This window comes from Echiichthys vipera, assembly GCF_963691815.1.
Source record: "Echiichthys vipera genome assembly, chromosome: 13".
Lineage (NCBI taxonomy): Eukaryota > Metazoa > Chordata > Actinopteri > Perciformes > Trachinidae > Echiichthys > Echiichthys vipera.
The window spans coordinates 1,491,391-1,503,938 of record NC_139838.1 but is presented as its reverse complement, the minus strand read 5'-3'; positions in this window follow the sequence as shown (position 1 = coordinate 1,503,938).

Sequence of the window (12,548 nt, the reverse complement as noted above, 5' to 3'; positions counted from 1 at the left end):
ATCTGTTTAATTTAAATGATCGTGGGGCAGACAGTGTTTGTATACTAAACTGAGCTGGAAAATGCTCCACAGGGAGCGCAGAGAGGTGTGTAAGACTGCCACTCTGCTTCCTGGGCACCTGCGATAAGGGCAGCGCAGAGAGGTGTATTAAACTGCGACTCTGCTTCCTGATCCCAACACTGGGTTGTCATGGTTTTAGACCGCTAACAACTGCGTCCAGGTTCTTAGATATGAGAGCAGCACCCTCCAAAGTAGGATGAATACCATCTCTCCTAATAAGACCAGGTTTTCCCCAGAAAGACTGCCAATTATCTACGAAGCCCACATTATTTACCGGGCACCATCCAGACAGCCAGCGACGGAATGATGACATGCGGCTATACATGTCATCGCAAGTCAAGTTGGGCAGGGGACCAGAGAAAATTACGGAGTCCGACATAGTTTTTGCATAAGAACACACCGACTGCACATTAATTTTAGTGACCTCCGATTGACGTAATCGGGTGTCATTACCGCCGACGTGAATAACAATCCTACCATATTTACGTTTATCCCTAGCCAGAAGTTTCAAATAGGATTCAATGTCGCCCGCTCTGGCCCCTGGGATGCATTTTAATATTGTCCCTGGTGTCACTAAGTTCACGTTTCTCAAAATGGAGCTGCCAATAACCAGTGTTGTTTCCTCAGCAGGCGTGTCACTGAGTGGAGAAAACTTGTTTGAAACGTGAACGTGCGGATGGTTAACCATGGGCTTCGATTTAGAACTATGCTTTCCTCTCACAGTCACCCAGGAGGACCCTGGCTGCTCAGGGATTGCCGGGGGAGGGCTAGCAGGAGCTAACGCTACACTATGTGGCTTCGCACCGGCTAAAGTTGTAGGTGGCTGGCTAGCTACTGTAGCGTAAGACTGAGCTTCCATGGTGCGGAGCCGTGCCTCTAACTCACTGAGCCTCGCCTCCAGCGCTACAAATACACTACACCTATTACACTTACCATTATCACTAAAGGAGGCAGAGGAGTAGCTAAACATACGACAATATAACGAATGACAGTTAAGTGTCTTTAACAGAATTCCAAAGCCTGATGGCAGAGGGGAAGAAACTGTTCTTGTGGCTGGAGGTTTTGGTCCTGATGGACCGCAGCCTCCGGCCAGAGGGCAGAGGTTCAAACAGGTAGTGTCCAGGGTGGGAGGGATCAGCAGCTATCTTCCCTGCTCTCCTCAGAGTCCTGGAAGAGTAGAGTTCTGGGAGAGAAGGGAGGTTGCAGCCAATCACCTTTTCTGCAGAACAAATGATACGCTGCAGTCTGCACCTGTCCTTGGCAGAGGCAGCAGCGTGCCAGACGGGGATGGAGGAGATGAGGATGGACTCGATGATGGCAGTGTAGAAGTGGACCAGCATTGTCCGTGGTAGATTGAACCTCTTCAGCTGCCTCAGGAAGTACATCCTCTGCTGAGCCTTCTTGATGAGGGAGCTGATGTTTGGCTCCCACCTGAGGTCCTGGGAGATGATGAGCTGTGGTGGTAGGAGGTTTACAGTCTCTATTGTGGTGGTGGGGGGAGAAGGGCTGATGGGCTGGAGCCGGTGGGTAGTGTGGTGGGGGGTGGTGTGAGTACTGTCCAGGTGATCTTCAAAGCGACAGTAGAAGTCATTGAGGTTGTTGGCAAGTCGTTGATCGTTAGCAGCAGGGGGGGCTCTTGGCTTGTAGTTGGTGATCTGCCTGAGCCCCCTCCAGACAGAGGCAGAGTCGTTAGAGGAGAACTGATGTTGTAGCTTCTTGGAGTACAGCTGTTTAGCGTCCCTCACCGCCCTGCTAAACCTGTACTTGGCCTCTTTGTACTCTGCTCTGTTGCCACTTTTGAAAGCCCTTTCCTTGTCAGACCTCAACTGTCGCAGTCTGGGTGTGAACCAGGGCTTGTCATTGTTATAAGTCACCCTGGTGCGTGTTGGTACACAGCAGTCCTCACAGAAGCTGATGTATGAGGTCACAGCTTCTGTGTACTCATCCAGACTGGTGGAAGCAGTCCTGAAAACATCCCAGTCAGTACAGTCCAGACACGCCTTTAAGTCCTCTCCAGCTTCACTGTTCCACTTCTTTGATGTCCTCACCACAGGTTTAGAGAGTTTTAGTCTTTTTCTGTAGGCAGGAATCAGGTGGACCATGTTGTGGTCAGAGTGTCCCAGTGCAGCGCGGGTGACGGCGTGATAGGCGTTACTGACTGTTGCGTAACAGTGATCCAGAGTGTTCCCCTCCCTGGTTGCACATTTAATAAACTGTCTGTATTTGGGCAATTCGTGACCGAGATTACCTTTGTTAAAATCCCCGAGGACAATAACTAAGGAGTCCGGGTTGGTCCGCTCCACTTCTAGTATCTGGTCGGCGAGCGCGCGCTGTGCGTCCTGCACGTTGGCCTCCGGTGGAATGTAAACATCGACCAGAATGAAGGAAGCGAACTCACGCGGGGAGTAGAATGGTTTGCAGTTATTAATAAAAGTTTCCAGGAGGGGAGAACAGTGCCGTTGTATCACCGTTACGTCGTTGCACCAGCCGCTGTTGATGTAGAAACAAATACCTCCACCCTTTGTTTTGCCAGAGAGCGGCGTGTCACGGTCCGCTCGGTGAAGCTGGAATCCATCCAGCTGTAGCGCAGAGTCCGGGATGTTCTCACACAGCCACGACTCGGTGAAGCACAAAACAGATGATGAATTAAAGTCCTTGTCTCTCCTCAACAGAAGCTGAAGTTCGTCCATTTTATTGCCCAGAGAGCGCACGTTAGAGAGAAATATTCCAGGTAGCGGCGTGCGTCTTCCCCTCTGGCGAAGGCGCACAAACGCACCGGCTCGTTTCCCCCTGCGACGGCGTAAAGTTGTAAAGGCGAGGGCACCTTGGACTAAAAAGTTCACCAGAACCGATGTGGGAGCCAGAAATTCGGGAAACAAATCCCGCGGAGTTGTTACCCGAATGTTCATGAGCTGTTCTCTGGTGAAAGACAGCCGTGAATCCAGACAAAAAACACTGTTTACAAACAAAACAAGACAAAACAAAGCGCACCAACAAATTGAGGCAGCCATCCGCGGCGCCATCTTGAAGCAGACAGATATCAAGTGGTAATTCATTCCAAATATTATTCGCTCTATAAAAGCACTGTTCTTTTAAGCCAGTTAGTTCTTGGATGAGCTAGCACAATATCATCCGTACCTGCCTTCCTTGTATTATGTTTATGCACAGTATTCCAAAAAATAATTTGATCCCTCATGAACTCTGGTCTGTGCGTTTTCAATGTGTTGCTAAGAAATTTCACTGTAATTAAGGCCATCCTCTTTTCAACATTGAGCCATTTTTGGCTAGACTCCATTTTGTATGTCCATTTGATTGGAACCAGCTAATTTGTAAATTCTGTATTGAAAAGGAAATACAGCTTTGTTGTGTAGTCGTCAAAGAATCTTGAATCTCCAGTAGCTAAAGATTGGTAGGGTTGTATTTGAATCCTGGATATTCAGCCTTTGGAGCAAGTTATGGCCGATTTAAACCATTGGCAGAGAGATTCTTGTGTCTATGAGTTGTGCTACATATGTATTCATTGGGGTGGGTGGCAAATGCAGATGCTCCAAAAATTGAGGAGGATTTGTACCCTGAGTGGGTAGACTTCACCTGCAACATTTGACATGTCAAAACATTTTTGAGCATTTACACTGCTATTTCTGTTGACATGAAATAATCTGTTCTAAATTCATTAGTTCAAATTTGTTTGTCTGGTGATTCGTCAAATATATTGGTGAGTTTTGATTGGAAATTAACTAATGCCTAACATGCAACTCTGAACAACCAAGTTGAATTACGAGTAGGCCTACAGCAAATACCATTTGTTTGGAATAAACCTTTAAAACTTAAGTAGGTTGGTATTTGGGTGGAATTCACCTTTAAACTAAGTATTTGGATAGACAATTCAAATTTAAAAAACAATGTTATCATCCAATCGGGCAGTGGAGCTGTAAATAAAACAGGTCTTAGAGTTGCGGTCCTGAAAATGCAGTCTCCAGTGCTGTGTTGTTTTATCATCCAGTTGGGTAGGTGGTGCTGAAACTCGGTCCTAGAACTGCTGCTCTCCGGTATTGCAGCTGGATGATATATTAGCTGCGTTTCTTTAGTTGTTCAACACGCCCTCCTTCACTTCCCCCCAACCCTTGGTATTACGTAGCAGCACACATCACACAGAAGCCACTTGGAGAGCTGAGGGAAATTGGGCAGAGGGAGGAGCACCTGCCCTTGTTTACTTCAGCCCAAACTATCATGGATCCAGCACCAGGTGCAGGTTTAGAGCTGTACTGCTTCTGACTAATAATCACAAATACCTTTAGACCCATTTTAATGAGATGAAGGTGTTTTCTTCGGATGCAATATGTCAGCATTTATAAATAACTGTATCCGTCTTTGATTCAGAAACTTCTGGTTGTGATCTGTATCATGATTATCATCATTATTATTGCTATGATATATTGCAAAAAATATTTATTCCATGCATTTACAGATAATGTAGACTAAATATTTACTGTAACTAATAATTTTTCAGTAAAATATGAATCATCAATGAGATTTTCTTCAGAAAGCGATCTGCTAAACAGGCGAACAGCCCTCACCTACAGACATATAATAGTATATTATTTAAAGAAAACTGAAACTGAAAAGCATGTCGGATTGTGAAGTTTTTTTGATGAGGATAAAAAGTTGCTTTATTGATGCATACTGTTCTTCTTACTTATGTACCATTTTGTTCACTCACAAATACATATATATTGTTTCGGATGTATTTGACTATCCACATATATGGATTTGTTCAATAACAAATACATCTTAATCTGAAAAAACGTAGTCATATTTATGCATTTACGGACCGGTTTCTACATGTGAAACCGGGTTTGCATATTTGGGGATCGCCTCCTGTGAGTTTCTGAGGAATGTGACATTTGTGGCATTTTATTATTTATTTGCATAATTCTGTCCGACTTTTACCTCTGCTGATCAGTAGAATAAACCTCACAAATTTGAGGTGCATTCATTTGTGCGTGTGTATTTTTGTTGTAAATTTTGATCAACAAAAATAAATAGTACACGGTGGTGTAGTGGTTAGCACTGTCGCCTCACAGCAAGAAGGTCACAGGTTTGCATCCCGACCTTGGCCTTTCTGTGCGGAGTTTGCATGTTCTCCCCGTGTCTGCGTGGGTTTTCTCCGGGTTCTCCGGTTTCCTCCCACAGTCCAAAGACATGCATGTGTAAGGTTAATTGATGAGTCTAAAATTGCCCGTAGGTGTGAATGGTTGTCTGTCTCTGTACGTCTCTATGTGCCCTGTGATAGACTGGCGTCCTGTCCAGGGTGTACCCCGCCTTACGCCCGATGTCGGCTGGGATCGGCTCCAGCACCCCCGCGACCCCGACCCCGGGATAAGCGGTTGAAGATGAATGAATGAAAAAAAATAAATAGTGATTCGCAAACACACTGTAAAATGTAATAGCTACCCTGACATTAAAAAATTAGTTATCTTTACTAGGTTATCAAAAATATGTACTTATGACTGGTATTTTTGAAGTAACAGTTACTTGCATGGTGAACAACGCAAAAATACTTAGAGTTTAGAGTGAACATGACTTTATTTAGAGTTAAACTCACTCACAACAATAAGTAGTCAACACAGTCTCACTCCCACTGCACAGCAGAAGAAGTGAGCATGCGCAGTAGCAGCATTCAGTATATCCCGCTCAGTAACCGTCAGCAACGCACCAGTCTAGCACACAGGATGGGGCACTGAGGACGTCCTGCTGAGTCGACTTTTGCGCCGTCCTTTTATTCTTCTGAAGAATAATAAGGTAAGTTATCGAGCAAGTTTGTATGTTAATATGTTCTTAATTACTGCTATACAGTTAGCGTTCGTTAGCTAACGTTAGCGTTTGTTAGCTAACGTTAGCTGTGAAGTTGTGTCATTTACGTGTTGCATCATGTAAAGTTAAACGTTAGCCAGCAGTATATTTTTTAACGTTAATACAGTGCGGGTTAAGAAAAAAGACGTCACGCGAGTGAAAGCAACAGTTGAGGCGTGTACATTCAACCTAAGCCTCTACCAGTGACGTGCAGTGAGGGTTGGGGTTGGGGAGGCACTGACTCACAAGTCAGATTTACAAACATACAGTAGGATGCCAATAGGATAGGATGAGAGAATAGGAGCGAATAGGATGCTGAAAACCATTTTAAAACACCAGTGCCACTGTATATTGCAGTTTATCTTACCTTTACTTATAAATGACTTCTTGCTTTGACTGAAAGTGCAGCTTTGGAAAATGTCTTAGTTTAGAAATCAAATCATCCATTTTCAGGGCGAGAAATGACAACTTGTCGCTAAGCTCTACAGCGTCGCACAGCACACTTCTTGCATTTACTTTTTGCACACAGGTTAGAGTTCACTGCAACCTGGCTGGATGCAGGCTATAAGGCTGCTCACTAGATTGCTTACTCCAGGTAGGGAATGAGTCCTTACCCCAAGTGAAGGAGTTCAAGTACCTCGGGATCATGTTCACGAGTGAGGGGACGATGGAGCGTGAGTTTGGCTGGAGAATCGGAGCAGCGGGGGCGGTGTGGCAGTCGCTCTACCGCACCGTTGTGACGAAAAGAGAGCTGAGCCGAAAGGCAAAGCTCTCAATCTACCGGTCAATCTTCGTTCCTACCCTCACCTATGGTCATGAAAGTTGGGTCATGACCGAAAGAACGAGGTCGCGAGTACAAGCGGCCGAAATGGGTTTTCTCAGGAGGGTGGCTGGAGTCTCCCTTAGAGATAGGGTGAGAAGTTCAGCCATCCGTGAGGAACTCGGAGTAGAGCCGCTGCTCCTTAGCGTTGAAAGGAGCCAGTTGAGGTGGTTCGGGCATCTAGTAAGGTGCCCCCTGGGCGCCTCCCTAGGGAGGTGTTCCAGGCACGTCCAGCTGGGAGGAGGCCTCGGGGAAGACCCAGGACTAGGTGGAGAGATTAGCCTACTCACACTGCCAAAACCGTTTTTTCAGCTAAAGCCTAGTACCTTTAAGCAGTGTGAGAGCGTACTCACACTGTCCTCCCGGACCGAGACCCGGACTTTGGGGTACTTGTCCCCCCTCCCTCTCCCCCCCGCGCCCCAGCCCCGTTTGTACTCACACTGCCAGGGCCGGCCAATGCTTCTTGCTGTCCATACGCCATCACGCCGCAACACGTCACACGCATTGATCGCGTGTGTGTGGCTTTGTTTACAAATCTTTCCCTAGACCTCAGAGTTTTTGTGCGTCTCGTCGACTGTTTTTGAATATTTTCATCCGACCAAATCTGCAGTAAACACTCCACCTCCGCATCACACCAACGTGAACCTTTCACCGCCATTGTTGTTGTTGTTGTTGAATGTCCGCGCATGGTCCGTCCTTCTATTTACATGTCCGAACAGGCTGACATAACGCTACTGCCGTAGGGCTTGTGCTCGTACACGTGCGCACGCTCGTGCTCATACATGTGCAAACGGCTCCGCTAAAGCCCACCTCTTTCAAGCGGGCCGTGGACGGTCCGCTGGCCGCAGTTGAGCGCGGAGCGGGTCCACTCACACTGCTTAAAGGTACTAGACTTTAGCTGAAAAAACGGTTTTGGCCGCGGCCAAAAGGACAGTGTGAGCAGGCTCTAAGTGGACCCGCTCCGCGCTCAACTGCGGCCGGCGGACCGTCCACGGCCCGCTTGAAAGAGGTGGGCTTTAGCGGAGCCGTTTGCACATGTACGAGCACGAGCGTGCGCACGTGTACGAGCATTAGCCCTACGGCAGTATCGTTATGTCCGCCTGTTCGGACATGTAAATAGAAGGGCGGACCATGCGCGGACATTTAACAACAACAACAATGGCGGTGAAAGGTTCACGTTGGTGTGGTGCGGAGGTGGAGTGTTTACTGCAGATTTGGTTGGAGGAAAATATTCAAAAACAGTCGACAAGACGCACAAAAACTCTGAGATCTGTGGAAAGATTTGTAAACAAAGCCACACACACGCGATCAATGCGTGTGACGTGTTACGGCGTGATGGCGTATGGACAGCAAGAAGCATTGGCCGGCCCTGGCAGTGTGAGTACAAACGGGGCTGGGGCGCGGGGGGGGAGAGGGAGGGGGGACAAGTACCCTAAAGTCCGGGTCTCTGTCCGGGAGGACAGTGTGAGTACGCTCTCCACACTGGCCTGGGAACGCCTCGGGAACCCCCAGTTAGAGCTGGTTAATGTGGCCCGGGAAAGGGAAGTTTGGGGTCCCCTGCTAAAGCTGCTGCCCCCGCGACCCGACCCCGGATAAGCGGATGAAGATGAGATGAGATGAGATGAGACTATCGACGCCTTCCTTGAGGCAGAGGTACTGCCTGCCTCAAGGCAGCATTTTCCCTGTGGATTTATGTCACATCCATAAGATGTACATATTACACACATACGTAAAATACATTACTGAACACCATGGAAAAGAAGACGTATACTTTTATTACATAAAAGTGTCCTCAACCATCATATTGGAAACATACACAGAAATGGGAACAAGCACACGCCGTTTGCACGCGCTCAATCCAGTTTGTGAGTGATTGCGCAAGGTGAGGCACGGCTGTCCGAGACTCCGTTTATTTAAGCAGGAAATACAGAATTTTCTGCGATTTTTACTATAAAAACGGTCAAAATACACCAAAATCATAGTCCAGAGGATAAATATTAATACTTGTGTTATTTTATTATTTTGTTTCTTTTTCCTCTCATGATGCCAGGGGAGGCACAGCCTCACCTGCCTCCCCTGACTGCACGTCACTGGCCTCTACACATGATACGTGGTAAAAACGTTCGGCCGTTCCATTCATTTCCTATGGAAGAGGCGGCAGCGCTCAATGTTGCGCTGCGCACCGCTCAGGTTTGACTCTCTGCCGCTGATTCGTTGCCGCTGACCTTTCGAAAGTCAACCAAGGAGATTGAAGCTTTTAGTGTGACGTTTACGTTTCCTAGGCAACCAGACAGCGCCATCAAGTCGGCTAAAAAGATGGAGGACAAACGTATTGTGTCTTGGAGTTTCCCGGACTATTTAACGTTACATTAAAGTCATGTCATGATCTGGGAAGAAGACGTTATGCTTGGAGGTTTATAAGCATCACACCAGGTTTGTGAATACTCCGTTTTCGAGCTATTGGTTGTAATACTAACATTGATTTAGACGTGTAGTGGGCCTCGGCGCCCAACATCGCGGTGAGCGCAGCGCAGAAAGCTGATCATGTGAAGGGTCTGATCACGGCTGCGGTAACACAAAGCCATATTTATATTTACATGGACTAGGGGAGTTGTTTGCTCTGTGTTCATTTAACCACAGTAGTGAGTCTGCAGAGGAGCTGTGGTTGGTACTGGTCTAGTACTACAGTCGGACTTTGGTCAATGTTTAGGGTCTAAGTTGTTTTGCCAGGTGCAATTTTACTGTCAAAAGTATTTTAAAATCATGACCTCCACCTCTAATTTATAAATAGAAATCTTAAAATTGGTGCCTCCATCATTAGTTGATTAAATAATGCTATCTTTTTTGTGCTCATCTGTGCTTTTTGTTTTTGTTGCAGTGTCTTTCCATCATGTGCAGCACATTGGGTGTAGTAATGTGCTATAAGATTGATTTATTACATGACGACCTAAGGTCTAATGAAATCAAAATGTTATATTTCAATACTAGGAAACTAGCCCCAGGTTGAATTTTACCTTAAATTGTACCTTATTATTAAAAACACGTTCTTGTAAGACCTGTCTGAAGCATGCCCATAGTAAGGATAGTGTCAGTAATGTACAAACCATGATATCAGTGGAACTTCATTTTAACTACAAAATTCTTTGTCTTTTTCAGAACAACTGCTCAGAGCTACTGAAGAGCTGCTTTGTCAACTTGGGCCCAGTGCACTGGAGGTGAGATGCCAGTAGCTTATATTCTGGAGGACATTTCCACTTAAATGGATAGTTTTTTTAGTCCTCTGAGTCAGCTATTTTTACGGAGAGACAAGTAAGTACTGAAATTATAATAATCATAATAAAATTACAATACAATAAAATTGTCTATCCTTTGTGAGCTTTTTTTTTTGTTGCAGTACTCTACCCCGTCTGTTCAGATTTTTTTCTGAAACAGATAAAAAAATGTTACCCCTGTATTATTGTTCTTTTTTTTAGTGGCCCTAATACTCTTCTCATCTTCCATAGAGCTGTCATTCTGCCTGGTGACTAAATACTAAATGTCAGTCTGCCAATCACTGTTATAATAAATGTAAAATATTAACATTTAATGTATTTTTCCACACTGGCCCAACCCCATTTAATCACCATGCTTTTTGCTGTGTGTTGCAGGTGTTTGCAGAGTTCAATGGGGGTAGCCACCAAGAACCTACAGGTGGACTTCTTTGAGGCCCTGGACCCCCACACACAACGCTTGTCGAGATCTTCAAGACAAAGAAAGGAAGTGTGGGAAAGACCCTGACAGAGTTGGTGCAACAAATTGATGCATGGGTAAGTCAATGAAAGGCTTCTTCTGTCTTTATTTCTCATGGTAAATTGACTTAAAATAGTGATTGTTGCTTTTGCAACAACAATGGTTAGGGGGTAGAAGATGGGAGAGATAAACATGGCTAGATAAACACCAGTAGTATTTTTTATTTTTAGTTGCCAGGAGCGTAGTGGGGTGCATTCTGATGGTATGAAGCTAGTTCTTGACCTGGAAGAACTTGTCTTTCTGATGGAACTAAGGAAAAACTGATATATGCTGTCTCATGATGATGATCACAGCACTCTCCTCCACTGATGAACTCAGGTGGATTCTCCCAAGAAATATGCACTAGAGCTTAATATGTTCATCATCCACTTCTAGAAACCAGATGTGACGGCTATGCGCACCATTGTACTCCGAGGCCTCCCTGTTCTACTTGGTGATGACCCCAGTGACTTCTACAACACCTGCTTCGTAAGTTCTCAGAGGAGCATTTTAAAGTAGCACACACAGTTATGGGGAAATTTTATTTGTATTTACCATTGTATAAATGAGAGTGGGTAAGGACACAGCCTTATGTGATACATGCTATACCGGGTGAGCTGCCAGAGCCCTCCAGACCTTGCCTATATGACTTAAGATTTAGAAAATAAAATTTGAAATTATTATGTTTTAAATGCAGATGCATTTGGTCTGTCTGGTAGTTCACCTGGTAGAGATGTACCACATATCAAGGCTGAGGCCAGACCGCAGCATCTGTGGTTTGATTTGGAAGGAGCGCTTTGTTGCATTGTTGTTTTTTTCTGTTTCTCTACTGTCATTATCAAATAAAGCAGAGATGCCTAAAAAATAATGTTTTCTAGATTGATATAGTCCATTAGCTGGCTTCCAGGTATTAGCATCATAACTCAGTGCAAATCATGGTAGTGAATATTTTGTTCACTTTTTACCGAGTATGCCACTGACTCCATCCACTGCATTGTTTGCGCTGAGCTAAGAGCTGAAAGCCAGCTACTGGACGTACAGACACAAAAAAGATTTTGATCATGTTGTCTCACTATGAAAATGATAGAGAAGGACTTGACTCCAACATTTACATTTCCACTTTGTTTGGTTTCATCACAGGATTGTGACACTGATGAGACCTGGGCACAAGTATCTGTCGGGGTGCTGACTGTTGTCTGTGAAGATGGGCAACTCATTCCAAATCAGCTCCACCTTCACCCAGTGTCTACTGCCATCATTGTTGAGGGAGGTATTGTAATGGATGATCTCCAGAACCTACCCAAGGCACTTTGCCTCTTGTTTGGACTGTCATATGTTTTACATTTGGACTACCCTAAAGCAATGAAAAACACCTTCGGCTTTATTCAGAGTGATGCTTGGCTTCGGAGAGACCAAACTCCCACCAAAACTGCAAAGTCTTAAAAATCTCTTGTTGAGTTAGAATGCAAATGTACGAGTGGTGACATTTGGCAAATCTCACTTGTTCATGAGTGGGTTCAGTTTTTTTTTTTATTGTTCACTAAATTAAGACACTCAAATTGTCAGCACATGGGTCCATCAGTAAGTTATTAGAGGCTGTAGATGTATTTATATTCATTCACACATATGTGAGATCAATTGCCAGTCATTACCCTCTCAGGTTGTTACGCTTACTGAAGCCATATTAAAATGAGTGTACTGCATTGCATGCCTGTAGTCTAAAGAAGGGTGAAATGAAGAAAAAGAATTAAAACAAAATTGAGAAATTAGAACAAAAGTGACATTAATGTAGTGTTGTTCTCAGGGTTTGTTCCATAATTCAACTAGGAGAAACACAATTGACTGATTTAAAACACTATATATATATATATGCTGTAAATATGTACACGTTTTATGTAGTTTTGAGTTACATTCATTAGTCAGGGATAAAAAATGATCATGTTGGTTCTTTAGCCAGGGTGGTCTGTAAACTGTTATTACAGTTTTTAAGATGTGTTTAGGGTATTATTCTTATAACAGCTGTGTTTTGATGGCAATCTTTAAAAAA